This window comes from Notothenia coriiceps, unplaced genomic scaffold, assembly GCF_000735185.1.
Source record: "Notothenia coriiceps isolate Sejong01 unplaced genomic scaffold, NC01 NC01_scaffold00000589, whole genome shotgun sequence".
NCBI lineage: Eukaryota > Metazoa > Chordata > Actinopteri > Perciformes > Nototheniidae > Notothenia > Notothenia coriiceps.
This window is the reverse complement of record NW_011333290.1, coordinates 33,182-41,886: the sequence shown is the minus strand read 5'-3', so window position 1 is coordinate 41,886 and position 8,705 is coordinate 33,182.

The following is an 8,705-nucleotide window of genomic DNA, read 5'->3' as shown; positions in this document are numbered from 1 at the left end:
GTGGACGAATGCAATTAGATAAATAAACCCAAGTTCTTCACTTACTAGTACTATACCATTTTTGGATACTTCTGTACATTTGAGCATTTCCATTTTATGCCACTTTAACTTACAATAGACCACATTTTGGAGGGAAAAGTGTATTTTTTACTCCACTACATTTATTTAATATCTTAGTTACTGGTTACTTTCCAGATTTAGATTAAACATCCTAAATTAACTAATAAATGATGACGTATTTTTATAGACATGGCTACCCAGCAGTATATCTTGTTGAAAAAATTATCCTCACCAATACCAGCTACAATAAAGTTATGAACAAATTAATGCATACAAAATTATCATCTGATAATAAACATTACTTTGAAATGTGCCATTTTGCATGATGAATGTTATTTATAAAATGTTTTGTACTTATACTCTCGTACTTTGTATTAAAGTTAGTATTTTACATTATGGTAAAACTACTTCTACTTTAGTAAAAGATCTTGGTTTTTCTTTGGTCCACCGGATATTATTATTCCGTGGATAAACCTCACGACCCCTGTCATTTTGGAGCTCCCTCATAATGTTATCATGAGGAGGGCCAAGAGGTCTGTCCAGAGTTCAAGTGCATCATGAATATTCAGAGTCTCATCCTCAGAAAGATGTGTTTTAATGCCTGCAGTGAGACCTACCCCAGGAGGAGACCATATACGAATGTCTGTGTGAGACAGTCTTAGAAAGATAAAGATAGACACCGAAAGAGAGGATAGATATGTCTTTTAAAATGAATCTTTTTGTATTGCTCATTAGCAAAGTCTCTTTGAAAACCAATGACACCGATGTCAAGGCCCAATGTGACTGCGAAACGAGGGCCAACCGTCATGAACAAAGACAAATGTGGCTTTCCCATCTGAGGCCAGGCTCCTTGGTATTAGGTGGTATTCATCAGTCCAAAAAGACTAGGCAGAAAGCAGAAGCTGTTCCACAAAAGTGCTGTCAGGTAAAAGTCAACAGAGAAAGTCCACACAGGGCCTGTTAGTGGTTTTCATGAGTAATAATTCATCGTGAAATTTGAAAGGATCCATAGCGTGTGGAAAATCAAATTCCATCTCTTTTGGTTTTGAATAGTCTTTATCTGGCTTTAAGTTACAGTACATATTCGTTTTCTTTCAAAGAGTGACAGGAGTTTCTTTGTGTTATTTCAATAAGCTTGGCTCCAAGGACTCAATTTCTGATTAGAGCCTCGAGATAATGTCCCCACTCTTGCCCTAAAGGAATTAACTGAAATATGTATGACTTTTTGGTCAAATTACAAACTTAGACTCCTTCATAGCCTTTGTGTCTTCAACAGGTTATTGACGCAGGTGCTTACACTGTACTAAACACAATATAGCACATTATTGGTAAAGTGCAGCCATACATGGCATTTGTAGAAGAGGAGAAGAACATTTCAAACTAGTGCTGAAAACGTCCCATTCAGAATTGTTGTAATGCTGAGGAAAAATGTGTAATACAGTCATATAGCCAGAAAATGAATGTGTTTCTCGAAATAAAAAATAAATCCCATTTGCTATTATTTCCTAAAAATACTGTATGATTAAGTGTCAAGGCCTCTTCACCCCTTCATATTGATTTCAATGGAATTTCAAAGATAGGTGAATTTGCAAACTGTGTAAATTATATCTTCATGAATTCCTAGAGTTATTGACCAAAAGGTGATTATCACTTAGGTGAACGAATGGCTATGGAGTCTAAAATGGAGGGAAACTCTTGTAGATTATAATCTGTGTTGAACCCCCTCCTCGTATTAAACCATCCTCTACTCGAGAAGGAAATGAACCAACGAGTTGAAGTTTGGTTTTGATTTTTTTTCATGGTACAAAACTGTAAACCTAACATCTTGTTATCGACCAGATGTCCAAGTAACTTTGAGTTTTTTTTCTCAACTCTTCAATAAAGTATTAATTGATTGAAATGATGTATAGTCGTGAGAACTCAACACCATGTTGAAAAAGAAGCTTGGTGAGCTGATTAGCATTAGCATGTTTCAGGCATGTAGCATGTAGTTAGTGGTTAGCTTGCCGGCTACAGTAGTTAACTAACTAACTAACTAACTAACCCTGGGAGTGGTTGCTACGTCATCAAGCTTATTGGATCATAATAGGCCTGCGCATATGAGTTTCTGTTTAAAGATAATCAATGGGCCAATCTTCCAGAACCTTCTATTCCCCTCTAAGTGTATTTTCAGTTTAACTGTGAGTTAAAGTAACATTAGTTATAATGATTTTTTAGGCAAACTGGTTCTAACCTTGGTGTCCATACTGTGATCCTTGAGGTCCATAAGAACCAGAAGGGCCGCTCTGGGAGTAGGGACCCATCCCAGAATACAATGGGCCCCCAGGTGAGGGGTGGGGGGACATGGGAGGTCCTGACTGAGGAGAAGCAAACTGAGAGCCTGGCTGGTTCCTCTGCATGTTGGACATGAACCCTGAAACACACAATTAGACATAAAACGCAATGTCAATGCTTTGCTTAAAAAGGTGCCTAAAACACAAAGAGCTCTTTAAGAGTAAATGCACCTGCTCAGAAAAATCGAGTGTTGACAGAAGGATTGAGCGAAGGTGGATGAGGTCATTATACCCGCTAAATAAATGTGGATATCCATTCAATGGCCCCGTGTAAAGAGACCCTTCCTTTTGATGAAAGCCTAATCTTTTACCTTGGTATTGGCTCCTGTTACTCGTAGATACAATCAGTGAGTAACTCGGCATGGAGCGGGTATTAGACAAAACAGGCACAAAAAGCACAAGCTGACATGTAAAAGGAACCCTGAGCAAAAATAAAAAACACAGCATGTTTATTGAACTCCTTTAGCAGTGAAAGCAGAGATCAAGTATATACCTGGCCTAAAAGAAGAATGTATACCTGCAAAAGCTGAGTCCATGTGTGTTCTGGGGCATGAAAAAAAAAGAACTAGCCAGTGAATTGACCATGGCTACTATGTTATTCTAAGCCATTCTGTCAATAGATGTGTTAAAACCTCTCAGGCCTCAAACTCGCCTCCACCATTCAAATTGACATTTGGAGCAATCCTCGCCTGGGCTTCGCTCTTTCAAGCGGACCCAAAAAACCCATAGAAAGGTCTCCCAATCCACCGTGAATGGAGAAAGGTCGCTGGACAGCCATTGAGTGAGCGAGACGAGGGTGTGTGGGAGTGTGTGTGTTGGGGGGGATGCAGTATTGCAGATAAGGTGTAAATGGATTGGGTCTGCTCGACTGTAAACTTTGATAGCTATCCGCTTTGATGAAAAAGCGCGCACATTCCGACTCTTTAGTGAGTTTGGGGTTTAGGAGTTGGAAAGTGCAAGCAGACACTTGTATAATTCCTTGTTTCTGCTTAGAATGCAAGAGCAAATGTGAGGAGAGAGGAGGGAGATACAAGTTGAAAACTGTGTGTGTATTCACTATATGCTTGTGTGCACATACATGTGTGTACATATTTGTGTTTCGGAGTGTGGGGGGCGGGGATAATGGGGAGAAGAGAGCAATAAATGTTCAACGTGTGTGTGTGTTTGTTCGTGCTGGAAACAGAGAGGCCAAGACAGAGGCAGTGAGAGAGAAAGTGTGGGAGGGAAAGACAGAGCAACGGAGCAAGAGAAAGAACGATTGGGGCCTGAAAGTGCTTAGGCTGCGAGTGCTGGGTTTAAGGAGCGAGGACATTATTGTAATGTTTTGCTTCCATTAGGGTAAGGGGATTCTGGAGAGGAGGAGAAAAAAATTACAGTGTGTAATATTGCACTTTAAATTGCCTGGAAAATGGATGGGGAGAGGAACATTGTGCAGACAGTGCTAAAAGCAAATAACACGTTCAAGGATTTCTCTCTCTCTGCTTCCATCTCCACAAAAACATACACACACGTAAACCTCTCTTTTTTGGCAGAGCGAGTGAAGCTCTCAGCCGGACAACAACAACAACAACAGGCAGCCGGCGAAGCACGCGAGAGACAGTGTGGGGGGGGGGAAAAAGGACATTCAGCGGATTTATGGAAATGAAGAGTGGAGAGAGGCTCTTAGGGAGGCAGGCACTTGAGCAAAGTGGGGAGTGTGTTTGGGAAGGGGGAGTTAATCCTTGCTAGAAAAAAAAGCGGAAAACAACAACCAGCCCTGTTAACCGGCGCTGTGTTTTTCCGGATTGGGCCGGGGGGGGGACTCGAGGTTTACAGGCATTAGAGAGCAGCATTCAATCTCCTGTTTGATTTCATCATGTTGGGAAAATAACGTTTTACAGTGCATCACTCTCTCTATGTCTTCACCCATCTACTCCCTGTCTTCTATGTTAACTGCTCTTCAGTGGGTGATAGAGAAGGAGCATCACAGTCATCCCATTAAGGGTACATCCCAGCCTTTCAGATTGTGTTACAATGTTCTGTGGATGTAAATGAGTAATTCTTCTGTTTTTAGTAATACTTGACAAGTGGCCATAATTTTCTGCTGGCAGGCGCATGTGGCTTGTGGGTTAGCATTCGTGCAACAAGCCTTTGGCAACAAGATGTGGGCAAAACTGAAGTGGCTCCATCAAAAGAACACACGCTCTGACTCAAACTTAATCAACTGAATGTTGACTGTTACATATTTGCAAAAACATGGTTTTCCTCTGACCTATGTTGGGAAATGATGTCGTATGATGCTAAAAACCTTAAGTATGAGAGCTTTACCTCGACTATCATTTGATTCTATTTAAAAAGTTTTTTTCTGTTTTGTTTTCAGCACATATTGGTGCCGTCAAAAGCTCAGAGGAATATGAAAGGCGTCTGCTTGCTAAAGTCCTGCATTGAGTCAAACAAGCCACAATCTTTGTTTAAATCCTTATGTTCCATCAGAAAACCTTTCATTACAACCAGTAATGGTGATATTCACAGAGCTTTGCTCTAACAGACTATTTATATTTTAGTTTCTTATGATCTTCACCCTTCATGTCCTCACTGGTGTGGAATGTGAAAAATCTATATTTCGGACATGGCTGACTTTAGAAAAGTATAAAGCTTCTTTTATTCTGAGTGTAAATTATCAGGATTTCTTTTGGAAACATTCTATGCTGCATTGGTTCTTCTAAGAATGTTAGCCATTGCGTTTCACCAAAGTAAAACTCTTGTCACAAACACACACTGTATTCCACTCAAACAAACTTCTCTTTACTCTTTGTGGCCTTTAAAATGTCAAGTCCTAACATCGAATGTGTGCCATTGGATACAAAATACACACACACATACCTTTCTCCTGAGCCATGGGTGAGCGGTTGTTTGGCGGGTGGGCTCCTTCTGGTCCATTCCCAGAGTTCTGTGAGGCCATCGCAGAACCTGCACGACAATACAGTAATAAAGTTTCAAACATTCACACACAATTCAGAGTAATACAAGCTAAAAGAAAAATATGTTGCATTAATTGAATTATCTTCTATGCATTAAAGGGAGGCCAATAGTAACAAATACTTACTCCCTGTCTGTATTACATAAAAACTGAAGGAAACTGCATGAACTGTTGTGACAAAAAGCTGTGAACGACAATTTGTTTCCCCTTCTGCATTTCTTTCTATGACACTGAAGTAAGCTAGAAGGTTCATTTGGACTTAGGTTACCCTGGATGTGCTCATTGGGCTTGAAGCGATAGGGTTAGAGCGATTGATGCCGAATGTACAGACCCCCCAAGCACGCAGCAGAATCACTATACATGAAGTTGTTTGTGATTCGCTATTAGCTAAATGACAGATGCACTTCCAGAGGACATACAGTATCAAGTCATTGGACCCTGTGCCACTTCCTTGTGTAAGCATTAAAACCAGAGCGATCCCCTATAGAAACCAGCAGCATTTGAGGATCATTGATTAGGTGGTTGTGCAGGTCTTTGGGCTGCGCCACTTCCATTGAAATCCAATAGCGAGTTGAGGGTCTGATTAGGACAATGGCAGACAGAGACTATGTCGGATTGATTTGGCCCAGAGGAAAGAGAGAAATGGCAAATTAACCTTTTATCTTTGGATTCAGACCTGAGGCAATGAGGAGAGGAACAGACGTTGAGCAGAGTTTTTTTTTTTTAAAACTGCATTGGTTGTACTTTGGAGTGGATGAAAAATCCAGTACTTGAACATAATGCTAGTGAAATGCAGCATTTACCCAGAAGACATGTTGATGTTATTCAACTGTACATGTTCACTAATGATTGTCACTACATATTTGTACAATTACGGTATATGATTTGACTTTGTTTACTCAGGATGCCACATTATGAATTACTGCCGCTGAGTGACATATTAACGAAATGTTTCTGCGATAGTGTCCTTAGGACCCACACTGAATATAAATCCCTTATTATAAAGGAAACACTTCACATTATTCAATCACAAAGTGAAGTGTGCTGTTTCAATAAGTGTGCGCGAATATTTGTGTGTGTGATGTGTCTGTCCACGGTAGCAGGAACATGACTGGAGGTGGCAAACTCTCCACATAAACAAACCCAATTAAGTCAACATAATTGCTTTGCATAAAAACGCATAAACAACATTTCCATACACCGGCTGCCTACACAGTAACAAACACGCGCAAATGTAAAAGTAATTGGACAAACAAGTGTAAATAAAGACACTCAAACGCAAAAGGAATCACTCGTAAAAGCGCAAAGGTAGAGGATATGTGCTGTAATATTAGCNTTTATTATTTATTTTGAACAACTATATTAAATAGATGGAAATATTTGTTTGAGTGATTGTAAACTTTAGTTATCTCAGTGGGTCTCAAACGGTTTGGTCTAAACAAATATTTCCATCTATTTAATATAGTTGTTCAAAATAAATAATAAATAATTCAGATGTCAGTAAAAAATTTAAAACAAAGTTTGAAAGGGAAGTGATTAGTAAAATATGCATAAATAAAAATAAAGAATGCAGACTTGGTAAGATAAAGATAGGAGAGAGGAGTTTATCAATGATGTGTTATTGGTTGTGAGAATATTCTAATGGTTTTTGGAGTATTGAAATATATACAGTTCTGTTCCATATGAGTGTTGAGAGTTGTATCCATAAATCTCTTAATTTGTGCACCAGATTGATGCTTTAACTTCAATTTAAAGAAAAAAATCTTACCTGGGGTGCATGCCCCCGGACTCCCTATAGGATGTGAGGTAATCACAAATAAAACAGGTTCATGGATAGATAAGTTTGCACACTCATTATATACACTAGACATTTGTCTTGGGTTTGTTAACACCATAGTCCCTAATATATATTTGTAGAAAGGCAGGAAATGGAATTAAATAGAGAACAATGTTTCATTGCGGAGGACCCCCTGTTTTGTGTCCCCCCCACTTCTCAAACCAAAGTTACACCCTTGGTAGTAAGTGTAGTAATAAATACATTTTCTTAAAGGTGGGGTAGGTAATTTACTTCAGAAATACTTTTTGTTATATTCCATGGAATGCTCTTAACATCCCGATAGCAATGAATACATTAAATGCTTTGACAATAAATACATAAAAAATGTTCATCTGTGGAAGCCGTGGCGCTGTAAAAAGCACGACCAATCATCTGAGCCGGCCCGGCTAAAGTAACTGGATGGCCTAACTGCCTGTCAGCCTTCCATCTGTGCACAAACTTATCTCGTGCCCTCATTGGTCATGTGAGCGTTCGTGTGTGTTGGAGGATGGGCTCTGTAAGGAAGTCTGAAGGAAGGGGCAGATTTTTTTTCGGCTGCGTACTTTCAAATTCTAGCGCACTCCAGCTGGTTTCTCCATTCTTACCTACCCTACCTTTAATCTCAAGAGCTTCAATCTGTTGTAAACAGATTAAACTACATTCAAAACTGTTAGAATTATGGTAAATGTAAAATTATGTTATACTGTACCTTAAATAGGAAATAGGGGAGATTGTGTTTTATAGCACCCACTCTGTATATACTATATATATATAAAACGTGTTACACCTGAGTATAATGGAACGAGATATGTATCAGGGTGTCCACTAGCACATTGATAAAAAAGTAAAAATAAAAATGCTGTTATTCATTTATTTTATTCGTGTTCATCCACATGAGGACATGGACAGTCTGCTCTTGTCCTTGGCAGCTCAAGCGTGCAGCCATGTAATCTGCGTTCCACTCTTTATTGATAGAGCTCACAGATCCAGGGGGCTGGTTGGTGCACCATCATACCTTTCTCCACCGTAGCCGGCAGAATGGCTGCCTCGGCTGTTAGCATTGGACGGTCCAGTCTGCTGAGGAGGCAGAAGACGGTAATCTGCTCGGTCACACTCCAGCTCCCCCTCGGGACTGCAAGGATTAATGCCGGCGCAGGATATAGCTTCCGTCCAATGCGTGACCATGCCCGGAATTTCCATGTAATTGTGAACGAAGCACCATGAGCTCTCCTTCTCCTTCTCCTCCCATCCATCACACTATAAATACCACCAAGACTCCCCAAAGGCACCAAGTGCCCGAGAAGCAGGCAGGAAACCAAGACTGAGCCACAAGGACACGAGAAGGGACAGATAAAGATGACATGCTATTTGTCCTCTTTTTCAGAGTAGAATGGCTAGCATGCAAAGTAGGAGAAGCAGATGATACAGTTCTGTGAATATATGTTGATGCTTACATGTGCACAATATGAGCTAACAGGGCAAATATCTGTTTGAGCAACAGGAAGTGGAATTTCTGAGTATTTATAAATGTTGTCAT